The following is a 23453-nucleotide window of genomic DNA, read 5'->3' on the forward strand; positions in this document are numbered from 1 at the left end:
ACTGGAGTTGGAATAGTAAGTTTTACCCCTCCGCTATCTAGCACTTTTCCTACTGTTGCACTCATTGGAGTGGGAATAGTAATTTTTACCAATACCCTATCCATATATATATATATATTTTCTCCCACCTATGCCTGCCTTTTGGTAGGCTGGTGGGAGTAAGACATCCTCAAGGTAACCCACAAACTTGCTTGGGACACCCACATCAAATATTATGGGAGATATATTGATGATATCTTCATCATCTGGGCTGGCTCTGTATCTGAAGCCTCCGACTTTGTTGAGTCCATCAATACTAACAATATGAACATTTACTGCCACTCTGAGTACCGAGAGAGTGGAGTTTTTGGATGTGGAGGTTTACGTGCGGGAGGACAAAATTGAGACCAAACTTCATAGGAAGTCCACCGCTGGTAATTCAACACTTCACGCTACCAGTGCCCATCCGCCTCATCTCATTCACAGTATACGTATGGTGAATTTATGCGGTTATGACACATATGCAGTCGTGAATCTGATTTGGCACACCGTCAAACTGAGGCACTGAACCGTTTTTTGTCCCGAGACTATAAATTGTCTAATTTACAGATAGCTTTGGAAAAAGCCAATTCCCGCCCCCGTGAGTTGTGTTTAATAACTATGAAAGAACAGGATACCAATCTTAAGAATGAGACCGCTCTAATAGAAAAACAACCTATTAGACTTATTACTACATTTTGCAAACAAGACAAGACCATTCGGAAAATAGTGTACAAACACTGGCCCATTGTCCTCACTGATTTAACTTTACATTTTCTGTTACCGGATCTCATTTCTATAACTTTTAGAAGGGCCCCCTCCATGATGGATGCCCTGGTCAAATCCAGTCCTGAACTTACAGTCCACACCACCTGGCTATCTAAATTTGGCTTTTTTAAATGTGCTTCTTGCCGGGCATGCAGGTTTGGAATTAATGTATCCGAATACTACACAGCATTTTGTGACATTTCGATTCAAATCAAAGTACATTATACATGCCGAACGAAGTTTGCGGTATATGTACTTGAATGCACGTGCCATCTTAAATACATTGGTAGTACTAAATTACCTGTTTTCAATTGGATTTTACAACATCTCCGTGCTATCATTAATTCTTATCCATAATATCCTGTTGCCCGTCATTTTAAAGCTCTTCATGTCAATCGAGTCAGTGACTTAAAATATTTTGTTATCGGGGCAGTCCCTCCTTCTATTCGGGAAGGCAATAGGGAAAGACAGTTACGGCAATTGGAGACTACATTCATTTTATCTATGGATACTAGAATGCCCAATGGTCTTAATACCAGTGAGGACCTCCATAACGTTCTGTAATATGAATACCATAAAGGCCTTTATGTATGATGTGTTACACTATTTCTTTTTGTGGACCATCCAATATTTGCACTATGTTTAGCACTTTAGTACCTTGCGGGGTCAAATCTTTTACATTTATATAGATATGCTTTGTCTTCCTGTGATATTATACCTCATTGTCTCATTTTACATGAATTGCCTGTTTTGATGTAACAACGTACTGTGTCTATTAAGATTTACTTCAATTTAAGCACTTGCACTTTAGTGGCTAATTTTGACAAACTTCAGCCATATTCTGCATGTTGCCTTGCCTCCATTTTTTGTGTGTGTTTTTACCATTCTTATTGTGGGGTTTTTTTTTGTATGCACTTTAAGGCACTAAAATTTGTCTTCACTTACTTTTTAAGGGATCTTCCATCATTTTGGCGCCTGTTTTTTTTTTTTAATTATTGAATTTTATATTGAATACATTTGTGATGCCAATTGTTTTATTGATTACTTCCTGGGTTTAGGCACTTGCCAGTACTGATTAACCCACTAGTGGTATATTTTGTATCTTTTACATTTTTTAGATATAATATCTTGATTTATGATCCTACATCTAATTGTGGAAATATAGAATTATTTTGGCATATTTATTCCTATGTATTTAATTGATTTGATTTTTCCAACTTTATGTCCATTTCACATTTATCAATTTTATTGTTAAAACCATGAAGTTTACATGGTCCCACCAAATATTGTTGACATATTTTGTTTTCCAGATCATACCTTCCTTTTAAAGTATTTCTTCTTTGTCCATTCTTCACTATTACCAATCAGTTTTCTGATTGGACACACTGTATTTAAAAAGTGGTGGTCCAGCACCAGCGCGTCAAGTGAACAAGATCGCGGAGGCGATCGAAACGCGTCTGGGGCGGACACTTGTCTGCTTAATTTATGGAGCAATAAACCTTATCTTGTGCCCATAAACCCGCCTATCTGGATTTTTGTTGAAGTGGTTGCCTGTTTCGAGGTCCGGACCTGCTGTTTTCTTCCTCCTGAAGATCAGGACTGTTGTTTTATATATATATATATGTCTTTGTGCGTGAATGCACATTTGGATAGTATTTGGATATATATATGTATATATATATATCTCTTTATATAGATATATATATTTATATATATATATGTAATTTTGAATATAATTTTAAAATTCTAAAATAAATTAAAAGTTAATCGTGTATTAATTGTTTTAAAGGATATATATGTATATATATATTGATTATTATTTATGTGTTTAACTTTTTTTGAATTAAGTTTATTTGTTATGTTTGTTAACATGTATATTAAATCTGCTTTTTTTAATGAATTTTATTATTTATTATATTTAATATTTATTATTTTATTTTTTATATGTATAAAACCGAGATTTTGTAACAACTGTGGGGCCGATTAGGATGGCAGGCGAACTTTAGTCCGCCCGCCACCCTAGCAGTGCTGGGACCATTGCCAGTGGTGAGGCTGTCCTGCACCTGCAATTAGGATGCCACTGCCACCGTGGCAGTGGCAACTTCCATTACCAGCATTATGGCAGGCGGTGCTGTGAGCACCGCCCGCCACAATGCTGGGAATGCACTGTGTGCATCGTCATGCACAAGGTGACAGGCACCGCGAGGTGCCTGTCACCATGTCCATGACAATGCAGGGGGTTACCACAGGTACCCCCATGTGCACCCTTCACCCCCCCAATAGGCTGGGGGCCCGCAACGGGCCCCCGAAAGCAGACTCCACATGGCTTTCCATGGCAGGGTCTCCGCCATTTAAAGCCATGCTCCGCTGCCCATGCTAATATAGATGGTGGTGTCTAGCAGACACCACCACCATATATAGCCCCTTTTCCGCGACCGGGCGGAAAACTGGCGGACGGTCTTTCCGTCCGTCGGGGTCCCCCAGCCATACTGATATGGCGGGGAGGAAATGGGTGGCAGGCAGGGAAGGATGTAGGGCAGATCGCCACCGCCATACAGGCAGTGGCGATCCGCCCTACATCCTAATCGACCCCATAATTTTTAACATCAATGTTTTTTCAATATTTTTTTACTTACCTGTTTAAGTATAGGGAGTTGATATTTTTGCTTCCTATATTTTTTCATCGACATTTTTTACATCTATATTTTTTACATCGATATTCTGTCAGTGAACCCTTCTTTGTCTGGCTAGTGTGTGTGTGTGTTTGTCATAGGTCGCCATTTGTCTATGCTCTCTATGCCATGTGGCCAAGGGGCTATTTTGTGTAGTCAGTGTCCATAGGCCTGCGTGTGTTCTTTGTCTTCCATGCCTCCTTGCTTGTTATTGACCATGCAGCAGGCGACCATTTTGTCTCGCCAGCCAATGGTGCTTTTACCATAGGCCTGCTTGTGTTCTTTGTTGTGGCCATGCCTCTTTGCTTGCTGCTGTTGGTTGACCATGTGGCCAGGGGCCATTTTGTGCAGTCACCCTTTTTTTCTAGTTTTCAAAGCCATTTTCTAGGCAGATTAATAGGAGAGGCCTATGCCTTTTTGTTTGTGTTTATTTTTTACTTTTCCCTGCTATCAGTTTAATAAAATGCTTGAGGATCATTTTAGTATATGTATATTATAATTATGAACAGTGTTTTAGATCAAATGCATGGTTTTACATCTTTCACTTGCACCTCCTTTCCTCCCAATGGGTTTCTCATAGCCCCCTAGTAAACCAGCAATATTTTTTTTTGTTATGTATTTATTTTAGATGTACTTTATTTTGGCACTTTTTATAAATGTTGAAAAATAAATAAAAAAATGGCTTTTTATTGTATTTTGTTTTTACATTTCCCTACCATCCATCCACCCCCTACCTGCCATAGGTGCACAGCCGCACAACAGCATTCATTTTGTAAGTAATATTCCATTAGGTGCACCCAGGTGTTCATATTTTAAGGATTATTCAATTTCCCGCTGGACCCCCTTGCCTGTCATAGGGGCACACCAGCTTTCATTTTTTAAGAATTATTCAATATTCCCCTGCATCTCACTGACTGCCACAGGTGTCTCCCTTAGATGCACATCTGTTTGTTGTTATCTTGATTGGAAATGAAATATTATGTTATGGTGGTGTGGTTTGGCTTTTTGAATGGATACACTGTACTGTTATTAATCATTTAGGATAATAATAACTTAAATAACCACTCTAAACTATATTGTATTTGCCTGTACTAATTCAAATTGCAACAATGCCATATTTTGCTAACTGTTTTTCATCCTTGTTTGCTTTTAGGTGCACAAGAGACTTCACCCAGTGTTCTGACAGACGGAAGGACTGTACAAAGTGACGTGACCACACAACACATGACAGGAGTCCTCCAATCTTTTTTGCTTGTGCAGCTAAATGCCACTGTTAACTGGCAGCTACAAAATGGCCCCAAAGAAAGGTGCTGCAAAGAAAGTGGGCAGTGAGAAGAAGCAGCGTTCCACCAATGACATGCTGAACAGAACCTTTTTGGACACTTGTGCCTGCAGCACTGGCCTCTGGGGAGCAAGCTGGGAGCAGCATTTCTGCATCAACATCACCACCCCAGCCTGAGTCCAAGCCCATGTCTGTCAGCAAGGCAGCCACTGCGGTCATGGCAATGCCAATGAGCAGTGACACTGAATTGGATTTGTCTTTTTCACAAAGTAGTACACAATTGTTGCAGGATGCTGAGCAAAACAGCCAGCAACCAGCAATAGTAGATCTTCCAGAAGAAGGAGCATAACACGAGGTTTCTGCTGAGCAAAAACCCCTCCTTTACAACCCTTGGTTTCCAGATCTCCAGCAAGAAAAAGGAAGGGTACTCCACCATCTTCTCCAAGCCATCCTTCTGATGATCTGGGCATGGACTTGACCCAACTGAGCCTGAAAAAAAGGAAAGTTCTTGAAAGTCTTACAACTATGGGGGATGAGGATGACGAGCCAGTCATTGTCATTGAAGCTGGCCCAGAGGAGACAGTCATTACCCCTCCTATTTAACCTGCCCCAAAGGATGTGACACCGATACCACCCCACCACCAGTGCCAGCTCCCATATTTGTAAGGCCCTCACTGAGACCTGCATACACCACTACCTCAGTAGAAGTATGCCCTGCAGAGAGGCAATCCTCGACACACCATGCAAACTTTAGTTCTTTGGGCATTAGCAGTGGCATCAAGTCCCACTGAAAAAGTTCACCTCCCTAGTTTGGAACTTCTTTACGATTAGCAAGCAAGAGAATAACATTGCAATATGCTACATTTGCCGCGTGAGTGTTTGTTGAAGTATGCGTGGTTCACACTATAGTAATGGAGGCCAAACAACTCCTATGAAAAAACATACAAATGAAGGATTTAAATTTAATTAGGAGAATATTTAAAAATGTGGTAAAAAAGCCTGGCTCCTGGTCTCAACCGGGCGCTTACGGACGCAGACTGGTGCAGACTTAGGTGTGTACTCAGCACGCCAGCGGCTCACCTGCTGCACGTATCCACAAATAAGAGTACATTTAAAGTTTACTGTTGCTCCTCCCACAGGCTAAGAGCAGGTTGTCAATTGGTTCCCCACTAACCAATAGTTGTTGCCCCCCCAAAGCAAACAACGCAATGAGCAAAGACTAAAAAGGGCAAATTAAAAGCTTATTTCTAAAATGTTTCGACGTATCTGATAAAGTGTCAGGGTAAGTTTTCAATTTTAACAAAGCATGAGCAGTTCACCATTTGACAGTTCATGCTAGCTAAACAGTTTCCTACGTCCGCGGCTGAGTATAAATTTAAAGTTTACTGCTGCTCCTCCCACTGGCTAATGTGTGAGGCATTATGCACTATGCAGCACAAGTAAGCTTCTTTTTGTACTTGATTAATAGATTTATGTTAGAGCGCTGGGTATTATGCTACACACATCAGATATAAAACATGGACATCCTATCTGCTCTAAGTAGTAAGGGTGGACGGTAGGCACTGTTGCACCGGCGGTGTTTGCAGAGTTTTTGGCACTCCATGCTCAGCTTGGAATGTGGAGTTCAGAAAAAAATCCACCTCCACAATGTAGCAGAGCTTTGATGGTGTCCATCCCTCTCAGCATATCGATCACACTCACTTTGGTGTAGAAGAAGGGAAGATACCAGTCTGTCTCAAGTTTGCACATGCGCTTCCAGTTTAGACCACTGCCTGCACTTAAAAACATAAAAGGGTAGGTTTTCATTTTTAGTTTTTAAATCCATCCCGTTTTCATTTACGGAAAATGGGCTGCATTACAAAAAAAGAAAACTGCTCTATTTAAAAAGCAATCACAGACATTGTGGTCTGCTGACCCCAGCAGGCCACCATCCCTGTGATTGTAGCCATTTACATGAGGCAGGTCCATTTGCGACCCACTGTGAATCACTAACAGTGTCAAACATACGGTTGTACATCGTAGTTTGCAATTTCCTTATAGTGAATCACTAAAATTCTCTTTTCGGAAATCGCAAACATGGGATTTCATACATCTGGCCCATAGTGCCTCAGTGCTGTTGCACTATATTCACAATAAGTTCCCCCTGTGGTTCTGCGACCCAGTGATCAGTCTTACTAGTTCCCACTGGTGTTGCAATTCGGAAGTCCTAAGAGCATGGCAGTGGACTGGATTCATCTTGTGATTCGATTTGACTTTGTAGTTTACATGAGCAGATGCTGGGCGATGAGCAGTAGTCTCATCGCTCTAGGCAAGGCAGCTGGGCGCATACACCACTCCTCCGGTTTGATCAGTAGGTTCTTCTGATTGTGGCTGCAGGTCTTTGGTGGTTTCTTGTCTCCAAAGGTTAAGTAGATGCTTTGGTTACATGAGTCACAATGTGCTACTCTTCACTTTTGCACTCTCTTCTCAGAAGCCCCCACCTAACATATGGGGGTATCGAACAGTGGCACATAGGGCAACGGACCTTTCAGGTCACAGTGCTGCACAGAATGACAGCACTCGGCGATCACATCTGTGCACCAGGATAATGCCCCTTAATCTTCACCCTGGTTGCTCCTGGCATATAGGGTCACAAACTTGAGCAGCAGACAGGTAGATGGCCCAATCGTGATCACAACTGAACTGCAAACAGTATCCCCACTGGCCCTCGCTCCAGGCACCATCCTCCTCTTCACTTTGTCCTATAGTCTTGGCAGGTAGACAGATGCAGGGTATCCAATGCAAGAGGTCTTGATTCTCCTGGGTGATATTTCCTCAGTCAGCAGGAAGACCAGCAGCCCTTGGTCCCCTGTCCTGGTCACAACATGCAGACGTCAGGCTGAGCTTCTCCACGCTGATGTACAGCTAAGTTGAACAGTTTCAGAGAGTCAAACTCATCTTCTTTAATCAATCAGCATTTGTAAAGCGCAGCACCGTCACCCCTATGGGTATCTGGGCGCTGTCCATTTCCTTGTCCTGTCCTTTGCCTATTGAGCAATCTGTCACAGCAGGAATGACTCCAATCTTGATAGCCTTACAACATAGACCATAGGAATGACTTGGTAATCTCATCTGGATGTCAATCTCACTGATATGTGCCTAACAAAAGGTTACAAAGGCCCCAGGCCTGCTTTTTATTCTTTGCAGTGTTTCCCTTATAAGCACCATCATCTCACTGACAGTGTGCCCAGGGCCCACTGACCAGTAATTTTACCAGACTCAAGGAGTCCTTTTGGAATATACAGGAGTCCTTTGCTCCCCCTTCTTCCACTTTGTGTGTCCTACACAGTTCTCCAGAATGCAGGCAATCCACAGAACTGTCTGGGATGACTCCCCCACCTCCATATGCTTTTTTAAGTTCTTGTGTTTCGAACATGGAGCCTGGCTGATGAGGGGTGATACCCCTAAACCGGTCCCATGATGCCTGTTCTGGTCCAGGGAGGACCTCGCTTGGCAGTTCGAGCTGGACTGTTCCTATGTGGAGCAGGGTCAAGACTGATTTGAATATGGCTGGGTCTAAATTGGGGTGGCATGGTGAGCAAAATAAACAATGGATTAAATCCATATCTCTTGACTGGGGGTGAATGTTTGATTTGTTCTGCATTCTGTCCAGCATTTGTGTGTCTTTTGCTCCAACACGGAACCAGCAGGCCTCCATTTACTATACCACACACAGGCACGAATACATTACTGCACGCACATGCAAACACACACTCTGCAATGTACTATATACTAACATGATGGAGGGCAAGGGCAAGGTAAGTACCCAGCAGCGCTACTATACATTGTTGGTCCGGTAGGATCCACTCCAGTGACATAGGTAAAAAGGCCTGTTCACTCTACTGATCACTATTACAAAAATGGTATGCTGCCACCACTGTGCTCATGCTACTTAACTCCTTGCAAGAGCAGTAGCCCTTTACCTCTATGAGGGTAGTGCTTTGTGCATATCTCCTGGCCTAACAAGACCTCAATCCTTGAGACATGCCTTTGCATGGCACACATGCATAAACTGTGTTCACCCATGACCAAATATCAGTACCGAGGATCTTGATATTGTTGGAGTAGGAGCACTCAGGCCAGCGGTGCTTTTCCGTCACCATGCAATGGACTTTTCTGTCCCATCGATTCCCAAATTCAATGACCTGATCTCACATGTGCAAAGATAGGCAGGAGGGCCTTACTGTCACTTACAGTTTGTGACCTGAATAAGAAATTTTTTGGGCCGGGGTGTTCTAATCCATACATCCCCCCAAAGCTATGTCCCTGCTTCTATCTTTCAGATCCCTTTGAGGCGTGGTTGTAACAAATACAAGTAGAGCATTCATTCATAACAAAGGCTAAGAGTTGAAATGTGTTCTGAATGCAAGAGTTGCAACATGGCAGCAGGGCAACAAAGTAACAGTCTTTTTCTCAGAGCAGCACAGCAGTCCTTCTGGGTTTTTCACTGGTCCAGAGGTGAAATGAAGGGTTAGGTCTGAAAGTCCATTATTTATACCTGGCGCCCACTTTGAAGTAGACAAAGGTTCTGGAGGTTTCCACCCTCAAAAGTGAATGGGATTTCATGCCTCCCTTCCCTGGCCCCAGTGTGCCTGGGATCACAAAAGACTAGTGTAAAAATGCTTTTTGGGTGTGCTGGGCAGATCCTTTGTTATGTGCAAGTGTGGTAGGTGGCACCTCCCCCACATCAAGTCAAGATGGCCAATTGAAATAATATATATTCACTGAAGAAATCCAGAAATCCAACAAAGGTAAGAAAATGTATTGTCAAAGATAATGTTTCCAACAGCAGAGCTTCCTTGGTCACAACAGTGTCTCAGCTGACATACTACGTCACTCAACATTCTAACTTGCACTCCCAAGGGTTCCAGGAGTACCATTGATCAACTAACAATTCTAAAATATTATGGGTCAGCTGGGAACATACCAACCTTGCTTAAATAACACCTACTAAAAAGCAGATTACATTATCTAATTTACAGAGAGAGAGAGAGATTATAACACATCTCACTATCTTATAAAAAGAAAAGGAAAGAGAGAGAAGGAAAAAAACAAAAGAAAGAAGAAAAAAGATGTTCGAGGCATATGAGCTGCAGATCACCCACTAAGCATAGATCGCCATCTGGTGTTGGGCCCAGATGTTTGCACTTGTTTTTGTCTTGTAAAAGTCTTTGGAAGTCACGAGATAGGTGACTCCTCCTTTGGATGATAGTGCGCATGAGCATCGGCTCCAGCTTCAGATGGTTTTTTTCCGCCATCAGGCTTGGATGTGTTTCTCGCGCTCCAGTTCGGAACCATCACCGATTCCACTCAAGACGCGCAATCCTTCACCCTTCTCCGATATTGATCGCGATCCCTAGTCGTCGCGCATCTCTTTAACATCAAAGTCCTTGATTCCGGTCGCCAACGAAGGCCTTCTGGCCTACCTGGGCCTTTGTATCTGGCTCATGGAAAGGACGCCATTCAAAAAATGTCCTCAATGTAGGTCAAAATTTCCCCACACCGATCTGCATGAGGTGTGCAACCTCTGCTTGTCTCCAGAGCACGAGGCCAGAGACTGTGCAGCTTGTGCCTCTTTCCGCTCGAAGAAGACCATTTGAGATCGTCGAGCCAAGAGAACAATGCCTCGCTCGTTGGCGCCTATTCCCGATGACATCTTCCAGGAGTGGTCGAAGTACATGAACAGGAGCGCATCGAAGAAGGCCCCGTCAGCGCCTCCGAAGCCGATGACTCCGACATCGAGGACATCACTCCTGGACAGCGGGTCGTAAGTAGAGATGTCGACCCCGACCCCCTCCCTACACCATCGAAAAAGGCTTCGGTCTCACCTTCACCTTCGGGCCCAGGTACACACCAAGAGACTGCTTCCCATGCCCCGCCCTCAGGCCCGGCAAAGAAGCCTACTAAGCCTTCAGGAGACTCGGGCTCGAGTCAATGTACCATCGGTACCGCGCAGACACCGGCACCGAAAAAAAGAAACCACCCTCCTCCTCTGTGCCGATCACTGCCTCCACATCCAAGCACTCAGCACCGAAATCTACAGGCACCGCCCCATCGACTCCGAAAAAACACTCAGAGCCGAGAAAAAAGCCGATCCCTAAAGCGTCGGATTCACACCCTTCAGAGCCGAAAAAAGCCTCGGATCCGAAAAAACTGCTGGTTCCACAAGTGGCCACAGAGACTGTAAAACATCACAGTTCTACGCCAAAGGAGCACAAAACCGTTCCAGAGTCGGTGCCGCGCAAGTCTTCCGAACTGAAATGGTCGGCACCGAAAGACCAACCTCTATCAGAAGAGCTATTTAAACCAGACCCTAAACAGAAAACTCTTCTAAAAGACCCTAAAACTGGTCAGCTGACTTTAAGTACAAAGAGGAGACCATTGGATATGCCTGTACTGGCTCCACCACCTAAAAAAAGGGACATTGCCACATCTCCCCTCAGGGTCCCTTCTCCACCACCTCCCCCACCTCCTCCTCCACCTCCTCCCCCACCTCCAGCCCACCACACCATTCTCTTACACCATCTCCTCCACCAATGGATGATGATGATGACACATCTGATGACACAGGAAGGGGTGCGGATGATGAGCCACTAGGGGATCCACCTTATTCCCCTAACCCCTGGGACGATTATAGTACGCCAGATGTCCCTAATGTTCCACAGGACGACATCTACCCCTCCAGGCCTTCCCCTCCGGAGGATACAATGGGTTTTCATCAGCTTCTACACAGAGCTGCCCAATACCACGGGGTTGACTTACATACTGACCCTGTGGAAGAGGGTTTCCTTATGGACACCTTTGGTAACCCACAAAGGTCCACCACTATTCTACCCATGCTAAAAGGAGTTACCAAGCATGCACCTGAGGTATTTAAAGATCCTGTCAGGGCTAGGGTTATTAACCCCAGGATTGAGAAAAAATACAAGGCTGCCCCAGCAGACCCAGTGTACATTAAGGGCCCCGTACCACTAGACTCCCTTGTAGTCTCCAATGCTAGAAAGATGGCCAACTCTCAAACATCAGGGGACGCTCCACCCTCCGATAAAGAGTCCAAACTCTTAGATGCCTCTGGCAAAAGAACCGCTTCACAGGCAGCTAACATATGGCGTATCGCCAACACTCAAGCACTGTTAGCTAGGTACGATAGGGCACATTAAGACCAACTTGAAACTCTATTGCAACAACTCCCGGACAAATATAAGGACAAAGCCAATCACCTTATACAAGAGGGGAAACTCATCACCAACACCTCCATTTGTTGCGTGCTGGACGTGGCAGATACCCCCTCCAGAGCTGTCAACACAAGTGTTCTCCTGCGTAGACATGCCTGGCTAAGCATTTCAGGTTTCAAACCTGAAGTACAAAGTTCCATCTTAAACCAACCATTTGATCAGGAACACTTATTTGGCCCTAATGTAGATTCATCCCTTGAAAAGATGAAAAAGGACATGGACACAGCTAAATCAATGGGAGCCTTGCAATCGCAAGCTCCCAGACGTTCCTTTCGTCGTCCCTCTTACAAGTGCACCTCCAGAGGCTACTCCTTTGACAACCCCTCCACCTCTTATAAGACTCCTACCCAGTCTACATTCACCAGAGGTTACCAGAGAGGAGGCTACAGAGGCAACAATAACAAAGGTAGAAGCAAGATCAACAACACCCGTTCTGCCTCCACCTCTACCCAATGACTTCCCACCGTTTCCCCCGGCCCATTCCACTTCAGTCGGGGGAAGATTACATCAGTTCCTGCCTGTTTGGACCAACATCACCACAAACAGGTGGGTGAGACAAATCATTCAATCGGGCTACTGTCTAGAACTCACCTCTACCCCCAAACATACCACTCAAACAGCGACCAATGTCGGTAGAACATTTATCACTGCTCAAGCAGGAAGTCATCTCCCTCCTACGAAAGAGTGCAATAGAACCAGTTCCCCTGCACCAACAAAACACAGGAGTTTACTCTCTGTATTTTCTCATACCAAAAAAGGACAGCTCTTTGAGACCTGTTCTGGACCTCAGATCCCTAAACCTCTACATACAGTCAGACCATTTTCACATGGTCACACTTCAGCAGGTCCTTCATCTTCGTTCACAAGGTGACTTCCTTGCCACTCTAGATCTCAAAGATGTCTACTATTAAGGAGGCTAGACGTCCCACCACTAGGGCCTCCTATGCAGCCAAGTGGAAAAGATTTGTTATATATTGTCATAACAACACCATCAATCCTCTATATATGTCTATCCAACACATCATCGGTTACCTACTACATCTCCAAAGGTGTAACTTGGCTTATACATCTATTAGGTTGCACCTCGCTGCCATAGCGGCCTATTTACAAAATAGGCAACACTCATCAATTTTCAGAGTACCTGCCATCAAAGCATTTATGGAAGGCCTCAAAAGAATAATTCCTCCCAGAGTACCACCCTCACCTGTGTGGAATTTAAACATAGTTCTCACAAGACTAATGGGTCCTCCATTTGAACCTCTACATAAATGTGAGCTACAGTTTTTAACATGGAAGGTTGCCTTTTTAGTGGCCATCACTTCTCTTAAAAGAGTTAGGGAGCTCCAAGCACTAACCATTCAGGAACCTTTCTTACAAATACATCATAATGAGGTTGTTCTTCGAACGAATCCTAAATTCCTCCCTAAAGTTATTCCTCCCTTCCACCTCAATTAGTGTGTAGAGTTGCCAGTGTTCTTCTCGCAACCTCAAACAGTCTCAGAAAGAGCTCTCCACACTCTGGATGTCAAAAGAGCACTGCTTTATTACATTGAGAGAACAAAACCTTTTCGCAAGACAAAACAGCTTTTCGTATCCTTCTCACCACCACATAAAGGCAACCCCATATCAAAATCTGGGATAGCAAGGTGGATTGTCAAATGCATACAGATTTGCTATCACAAAGCAAAACGAACATTGTCAGTTCCCCCTAAAGCCCACTCTACCCGAAAAATAGGGGGGGGCAGTGGCATTTTTAGGGAACATTCCCTTACATGACATCTGCAAAGCAGCTACATGGTCTACACCGCACACATTCACAAAGCACTATTGTGTAGATGTGCAAACAAAACATCAAGCTAGTGTGGGCCAGGCTGTACTCAAAACATTATATCAAACTACTGCAACAGATACTGGTGGTCGCCGCTAAGGAGGGGTACTGCTATACAATCTATGCTTAGTGTGTGATCTGCAGCTCATATGCCTCGAACGGAAAATGCTACTTACCAGTATGCATCTGTTCTTGGCATGTAGAGATGCAGATCCACACAAGCCTACACACCTCCCTGGCTATCTTTATCTGTTCCAGTATTATCTTATTTAGATACAGCATACATGGGCATCTTTTCTGTTTCTCACAAAACTCCATCATTTCCCTGCTGGCGAAAAACAATCTGAAGATGGAGCCAATGCACATGCGCACTATCATCCAAAGTAGGAGTCACCTGTCTTGTGACTTTCAAAGACTTTTCCAAGACAAAAACAAGTGCAAACATCCGGGCCCAACACCAGATAGCGATCTATGCTTAGTGTGTGGATCTGCAGCTCTACATGCCAAGAACAGAGGCATACTGGTAAGTAGCATTTTCCTTACCAGAGTATGGAACTACAATGATATCAGAGTAGTACAAATAATTGAGACCTATGAGGAAAGTACAAAGGAAAGAAATCACTTTGTTACATAATGCTGGTGCCATTCATCTAAAACCATCCGACTCCATTTTTTTTCTTTAGCGTTCAGAATATTTTCTCTATGACCATAGTGTGGAACGAGTCTGTTCATGCTCCATAACCGTCCCTTTTCCACTACCACCACATTTTTCTTAACTTCTTTTATCTTCTCAGGATCATAGTATGTGTTATACTTGTTATAACTAGTATTTGGTTTCCTTATCTAGACCCGTTGTCTTATCCTCCATCTTTGTTCTTTATCACCCTATCTAACATTGCAGTCTTTTTGTATTTCTTTTGATGTTTGACAGTGTTCTTTTTAATCTCCTTGTTTTCCCACTGGAATAATTTGTTCTCCAATAACTAATTTGGGGTCAGTTTAGAACCAGGTTTCCAACCTCTCAACTAACAAAGGGCCATATGTACAAGGACTGGCGTTAACTACCGCTAACGATAGTTAGCAGCGGTTTTCCTACCGCTTGGTACCGATGAAAACTATCACCCAGTTAGCGACGTTTTTACAAGACGTCGTTACATGGCAATGGTTTCAGGGAGCCGCGGTAAAAATTGCTGGTAACACTAGCGTGAAGGCAATAGGAATTCTGGTGGTAGCGAGCGAAAGGCCAATTAGCGGCAAAAAAACGCATGTTAGTCAGCCCAACGTGAGTTTTTTTTCCTCTATAGGCAAACATAGCCTATCAGTCCACCTCCAATGAAAAATAGGAAAAAAAAACAATGGAATGCAGAATGGAGCAGCCAGGGTCAAGTGCAGCACAGATCAACAACCCCCTCAAGTCCCCCAACATCCAGGATGACCAGCCAGAGTCCTAGGGGAAGAGGAAATTCAGGGCTACATCTATGAAAAGAGAAGCATAACTGTGCAAAACCAGTGAGGCATCACTTTTCATTGCGGACTCCTTAACACACCACAACATTCAAAACCTTGAAAGTGCGGACAGTCCCCGGGGCCTGGAGGCCTCGCTGAGCCTGTGTCTTGGGCCAGGAGGCCTTGCTGGGCCTACGCCTAGGACCCGGTGTGGGATGCGGAGGCGCTGTGGAGTTGCTGGGCCATGGCGGTAGACATTGAGGCACAGCGATCGCCCTAACCTGGTGGTGAAGTCTGACAAGTCACATGGAGACACGTTGCTGACCTGTGTGAGAAGACCGCCTTGAGTCCCTTGGAGCTGTGAATGGTAGAGACGCTTCTGCGCAACAACGTAGAGAGGTCTGCATTGCATACTATGATCCACCACTACACTGGGGTGCATGGAGGAGATTACCTATGGTGGGCGGCGCCTCTGTGCACCACAGGCCGGATTATGTTGCACTGGTCAGATGCTGTGGAGGGTGAGGCCCCTGATCTGCACCGAACTTATGAGGCGGGAGCACTGCAACTTCACTCCTAAGGGGGCCCTGTTGCATCACCTGAATCGGGAAGCTGCTCAGCGGACTCGGCGGCGACTGCTGTACCCAGGCTTTAGAAATCTAAAACTGGCTGAGGTTCCTGCTGGAGGAGTCACAGATTTGGAGAGAGTGCAGCGGATTGCTCCACGATGTCAATGCCCAGGTGAGGAGAAGGTGGTACGCGTAGCAGAGGAGACCCGGGGGTCGAGTCGCCTAGGCCTAGCACCTGTGAATGATGCAACACCAGTGGTGGCTCATCCGCTATGGCAGAAGAGCGTCGCCTCACTGCTTTCAAGCAGTGCAAAATATGCAAAATAATAACATGTCGATAACTTTCTGATGCACACATGCTATGTTTCCTTTGCCGGCGGGAGGGTGGGTAGGACTGCTCCACTCACAGAGCATGGCAGGGGCGGAGTGGTATACCCACTCAAGTGCGAAATGACTGTTTGGTCTTCCCTTTCAGGCCGCCCAAATCAATCATGCGCACTTCCCTGTTCGCAATGCAGGGTGCATTACAGCCTGCTTAGAGAACATGCCCACCCCTCCAGCCCCTGGCTCATCGCCTTGTCACGGTGTTCAAGAACAATCACAATGCTGCAATGCAACGTTGTGATTGGCTTAGGGGAGGGAGCCAGGCTGCCTGCTTCCTGTTCCTGGAAGCAGACTCAGGAGAGCAGGAGCACAAAAGTCGAGGGACCCGGCCTTGAGGAAAGAATTCATTAGAAAAAATATTTACAACCCCTGCTCACACACAACCCCTGCATCCCCGCCCCCTCTAGTGTCCTTTCCCACATTTCCCACCTCCCAGCTGTCCAGTCCCCCCGCAGAAATTCTCAATGGCACCTGCTGTGCGCCCATGCGAAGCGTGCGTACCACTGGTGTGCCAAAGGAATACCATTACATCGCATTCCATTACAATGCATACTAATACTACGCACATTGCAACAGTAGGGAAAGTGCTGGATAGCGGAGGGGTAAAAATTACTATTCCCACTCCAGTGAGTGCCACCCTAAGACTAACCCTTGCACCCCAAAACCCAAACACACCCTGAACCCTTAAATTTACCTTTGTCCACCAAAACTCACCCTGAACCCTAAAATTCACCTTTGCCCCCCAAAACACACCCTCAGCCCTAAAATTAACCTTTGCCCCCCAAAACCCATACGCACCCTAAAACTTAAAATTCTCCATCACTAACCTTACAATGCGTTGTAATGGAATTACGATGTAATACCTGCGTTGTAATGGACGTCTCCCTTGCCAAAGGCAAGTCATAGGTAAGGCCGTCTGCATCCGTTTACCCCTGGACCGCACCCAGCACCAAGGACCTTTCCTCTCGGACACTCCAGTGCTACGACACATGCACCCTCCTCGCCATCAACCCTGGACACCACATCGCCTGCCATCTAGCAAAACTGAGGAATTCTCTTGAACCCTGCGCCTTTCAAAAATACAAACGCCTTTTCTGCCACATCAGCACACCAGTGCCTCGTGCTGCCCAGCCGACCAACAGTGCACCCGACTGGCTCAACTGCATCCTCCTCAACGTGCGGTCATTCCACAAACAAATAACAGAAATCTAAGAACTTCCTCGACACAACCTCTTCAGACATCGCCTTCTTAACGGAAACCTGGACCAACCTATGCGCCGGACTGGACATCGCCATCGCCATCCCTGACGGCTACTAAATCAACCGCAAGAACCACCCGAACTGTCCAGGAGGAGGGATTGCCATCTCCTACAAAAGCACACTTTGACTGACCATGCACTCTAATGACTCAACAGTGACCATGGAACAACTCCTCTTCCAGATCCAGACAAATCTCAACACCATTGTCTGCGGCACCTTCATCTGCAGGCCCCCCAGGCCATTAACCCACATTCACCAATACCATTGTAGACCTCATTTCAGCTCAGTCTCTCACGTCCTTCTCGGAGACTTCAGGTTCCACCTGGACAACCCCAGTGACCAGAACACCACCCCCTCCTGGGGAAGCTTGCAAACATCAAACTCAAGCAGCTAGTCACTGCACCAACCCAAATAGCAGGATACACGCTCGAGCACGTCTCCTCCACCAGCGGGAACTTCAACTACAGCCACACCACCGGACTCTCCTGGACCGACTATCATTGTATACATCACGTCTTCACCATGCCCACCGTACACCACTGAATCAACAAAGGAAGGGGGGCCTAACGGGCTTTTGAAGAGGTCCAGCTAAGTAATGCCCACAGATACAAGAAAAAATTGATGACAAAGCTGTTCCTAGGGGGAAGGACGCACCATGTACGGGGAGAACTGTTATGGATATTGGAGCCCTCACACAACCATCAGGATATTGTGAATCACATACCCTTCAGGATGTAATGTAACATCATCGGGCTGCTCCTACGTCGAGTCGGCTGGTGCAATACCCGACGGGCTCTGGTTTAGAGAGCACTCTTATGGAGATCTTTAATATCCAAGATAGCCGATAGTTCAAATTGAAGGGTGAGGCTCGATGAAAGTGTAGATGAATGTATAAAATAGGGGAGGAAGTACGATCTCAACAATTTTATTATGATGTCTCCTCACCTAATTAAAATATGAGGTAAAAGTGTTAGTGACTCAGATTAATGTTCTGGGTTGCCTACACTGCCTCGTTATGGTCAACATGTTTCTCACTATAACTGAGATGTACTCAAGTGATTCATCAGGACCTTAAAATTCTATCTACAAATACATGTACCGATTGGGTAGTTTTGATAGACAATAAGCGTTTCATATATATAGCTGGTATTATTACCTGTGACTCGGTCTACCTGTATGAGAAATGGGAGACCAAAATCAATATAGAGCGCTTAGTTACAGAAACAGTTATGATACATGGTGCAGTTTGAACGTGCTGGGGAAGTGAAAGTGCACATTCCGTATAGGGGAAGTGGGAATAAAAATAATAATAAAAAACTCACAAAAGCCACGTGAGGTGATCACTCCAAGAGTGTTGCAACAGCATATGGTACACTTACCCTATCAACTCCATAGGATAAACCACAGCAGTTCCTGGTAGGCTGCGCAAGGAGTTCCTTGCGTACTGTGGTATATAGGGGCAGTGCTTTAAAAACAAGTAGGGTTACTGAATATACAACTCCAGGGTCATTAACACCCCTTCTCTTGATTTTACAAAAATGCACTTTTTTAACTCTCATGGGAAACTCTGATATATGAAAGTCAATTATAGTTGGTGGATTGGAGAAATGCATGTTCCTGAAATTATAATAGAGTAGAGAGTCGTGCCTCTGCTTTCAGAGTGAATTCTCATATTATGCCCTGGGTGGTTGGTTTGCCCGGGTGGGGTATGAGATAACGTTGGGGTTTGTATCACGAAGGTTGTACAAGTTGTTAATATAAGTGCCTCAGTATTACATCTGAGACCCATGCGTTGGAAAAAGTCGTTCCTAAGGGTAATGTGACACCCTTGTACACATTCTAGTCACAATTAGTTTATGTTGCTGTGAGTCTGGATATGAAAGTATTGCAGCGATGTGTGGCTTAAAAAACCTTAGCGCTAATACGTATTGATTTAGTGAGGCCAAGGAGTGGTTCGTTACTAACATTGCGAGTCTACATCGCTCGTGTGTGTGCAACTGAGAAGCCTTAGCGCTAGTACGAATTGGTTGCGAAGATGGTTGTGTGAGGGCTCCAATATCCATAACAGTTCTCCCCGTACATGGTGCGTCCTTCCCCCTAGGAACAGCTTTGTCATCAATTTTTTCTTGCACCGTACACCACTGCCATCATCGCCCCCTCGCAGCTGGATCAAGGCCACCAAAGAAATTCTCGTCAACTCCCTAAGCACCACCACTCCGCCAATGCTTACAGACGATAACACCGCAGTGGGCAACCTCTATAGATGGATCTCCAACTGTGCAGACACGCTGGCACTCCTCAAGAAAAGACCAGACAAACAACACTCCAAGAACGCCAACTGGTTCACTCCCAACCTCCACTAGTCCAGATGCCCTGCAGATGTCTCGAAAAGTGATGGAGCCACAACATTAATCAACTCTGCAACACAGTCACCCTTGCACCATTGCGCAAGGGTGCCTGCGTTGGCGCATGGCAGCCATTATGCACCAAAGTAGGTGAAAAAGACAGGGGGGCTTATTCATGAGCCCCTTCTGACAGTTTCACCCCACCAATGCGTCAGTTTCTTGATGTACTTGCAGTGTGATTCTTGCACCACGTTGCACTGTATTTGCAAAGTGAGGCATGTAGGCATATGCGTGACCTTGTGAAGCCATGTGCCACATTATTCCTGTATAAGGTATGATGTATGCAGGGTGTGCGTTCCCACGCAACAAAGCCTCATAGGAGTGGCACAGTGAAATTCATCAGATTTGATTCACTGCGACAATTGTAGGAAGGCACTGCATCAGTACCTCATGCCTGCCTGATGGCAGGCGTAAAGTTGATACAGTACCACAGGGATAGGCTGGCCCCATGCATTGCTGGAGTTGTGTTATGCTAGTGACACAACTGCAGCAATGCATGACTTTAGCACTGACAGATACGTCAGGATTGCAGACGTGTCTGTCATTCATTGCAACATGCAGCGCTGTACCGTGAACACAGCGCAACCATGGTGTCACAAGAAGGGTGTAGTGAAAAGTGTTGCAACGCTGTTTTCTCGCAGCACTGCAGCACTTTTCATAAATCAGGTCCAGGAATGCGCCCTTTCTCATTGATGGTGCGCATTCCTGCCCTGTAGTTGTTTTGGCAGTGCAGTGCAGCAACATTCCTTGCAGCGCTGTCCAGCACCAAATCCTGCTGAAATGAGGCCCCAAGTCTTCGCAACATTTTTAAGACCAGCTATTTTCTGGTCTTAAAAAACTGCCTCTAACTGCAGTTACAGGCAGTATTGTTGGTCCTTTAAGTATCATGAAGTGGGGTTAGCGGTTGTTTTTTCATGGGAACGCCTACCTTGCATCTCATTTTCATTAGCTATCGCTAACAGAAGTGAATATCTTTAAAATGCACGATTTCGCTGGAAAAGAGCTGCTAACTGAGGTGAGCGACAGCTTGTACATATGGCAATAAAAAAATCGCCGCCATACTGTCAAAAATGTGCCACTACGGCGGCGTTATCTTCCTGTACATATGCCCCAAAGTGGGGAACAACCTGTCACACTGTTCTCTGTGATGTGATAAGACATAGCATATTTTTTACCAATTGAACAATGGGTTTAGCTGAAACCATTGGCTACCTGTGAGGCTTCCTTATTCATCCTGTTACGGGGTTCCACCAACCCATTAGCACAAGAACAATACAACAGTGTAGTCACATGATTGATGGCCAAACTCCTAAGAAATTCTTTCATTTCTTCTGACACAAGTTGTAATCCATTGTCAGTAATAAGGGGATGAGGAATACCTTCACTAGTGAATACTTCTGACAGAAAACATATAAGGGTTTTGGTATCAACATGTTTTACAAATGTAACTGTAATCCATTTGGAGAAATTATCATTCAGGACAAGAACACATTTTTCTTGTAATCCTGACACTTGTAAACGGACCAAATATGTCCAATCCCAATTTATCCCAAGACTTGATGGGAACTTTCACAGGTTCTAAAGGAACTCTTCTAGTGCATTTAGTTTTCCCACTTTGACTACATGCATGACCATTTTTTACTAACATTTCTATCATGGTATGTATGTACGGAAACCAGTATCCTGATCTAAGTTTGCTCTTGGTAAGATTCCTGCCTAGGTGGCCCTCATGTGCTAGTTCACAAATGTAATTCCTCAACTTTTTGGGAGGAATAATTTTGTCCGATTTAAGAACATCATCTCCATCAATAGACAAGCGTTCCCTCACATTCCAAAAGAGTTGTAGTTCCTTAGACAATTCACCACATTTACTCGGCCTTCCGTTCATAATATTATCCTTGACCAACCATAAAGTTTCATCTTCAGACATCTGTGGTCCCCACTCAGACTTCAAAATAGTAGGAATTGCAACTTGTAATACCACCAGCCCCTGTCCTTAATCCTCATCTTGTTTATCAATGGGAAGACAAGACAAACAATCATCAACAGTATTCTTTTCTCCTGGTACATACACCATTCTAAAGCTAAAGCTTTGCAAATAAATTAAACACTTGCTAATTCTTTTCAATATTGTTTTTTGCAAAAACAGAAATGAGGGGCTTGTAGTCAATTCTATGTTCAAACGGTAAACCCCAAAGAAAATATTTGAAATGAATTAGTGTCCCAGAAAAATGACACCACTTCCTTTTCAATAGTGGAATAATTAATGTATGCCTCTTTAAGTGTGCTGGAAGAAAATGCTATAATTATCTCTGGTCTCCCACCACTTGGGAATGGGTAACACCAAGCCCTCTGTTACTGGCATCAGAGGAAAGTATGGTATCTCTTTGCTATCAACATTTTCAATAGAAAATGCTGAAACAATGGCCTTCTTAATTTCATTAAAATTGACAGTATGGTTGGGTAACCATTCAAAAGGAGTATTTTTCTTCAATAAATCTCTCATTGGTTTAACCAAGATCAAAATATTCTTGATAAACTTCAACATATATTCGGCTACCCAAGAAAAGACTTAATTTCATCTTTATTGGTGGGAATGGAGGCCTCAGTGTGAGGAGCTGGCCTAGGATATGATGTCCACTAATGTAAATGGGTACCTTGCACCAGTCCAGACAACCCTTATGGTGATTTAGGAGGTCTTAGACAACCACAGAAAGCTCTCTAAGTGGTAGCTGTGGACAACAACCTTCAGGCTTAGTCTTGAAGGAGTGTAAAGCAGCTTGTTTTACGAGCATGCAATCTCATAGTATGAAATAAATGAAAAGGAACCACAGCAAGTATTTATAAAAATATCTATTGATTATATAACACTATCTCGTACATTACAGTATCTCCTACATGGAGATAGATACAAAGTACACAATACTTCAGCAAATAAATCACAGTAAATAACACTAATACACAGTGGCCCCCGGGGAGGGGGGACCAAACCATATACTAAGAAAGTGGTATAAGAACCATGACTTGAGTCAGGACAATGTTGAGAGGACGTAGAATTACTGGAACCCCAAGGAACTACCCAAGGTGAGTAGATAGGGACCCCACAGAGGGTGCATGCAGTGTGGGAACACGACCGCGGGCTCTGTACAACTCTATATGTAAGTCGTGGTTGGAGTTTTAAAGATTAGGGACCCTTCCCAGTGGACCCTGAAGAAACCCCGTGGAAGACAGAAAGTTGGAGACCCACCCCAACCGTGGATAGTACTCACGTTACCTACACCAGGGAATCCGGGTGCATAGGGGTGTAGTGGTGTTGGAAACCGCAGTCGCACCCAGTAGAGGACTTCAGGAAAGTGCAGCTGCTGGAAAAGGAGAAAGTGTCCATAGGAATCCAAACGTGGATTCTTGAAGAGAAGTACCTAAAAGCAAAGGGGACAGAGTTGAGTCACTTTTCTGCGGGGGTTCTGGATTAAGAGGTGTCAAGCCTTCCTTCTTTTTAACTAGAATTATATGATGACACAAGGCTCTACAGGAACGAGCTGACAAT

Source organism: Triturus cristatus, chromosome 3_2 (genome assembly GCF_964204655.1).
Source record: "Triturus cristatus chromosome 3_2, aTriCri1.1, whole genome shotgun sequence".
Taxonomy (NCBI): domain Eukaryota; kingdom Metazoa; phylum Chordata; class Amphibia; order Caudata; family Salamandridae; genus Triturus; species Triturus cristatus.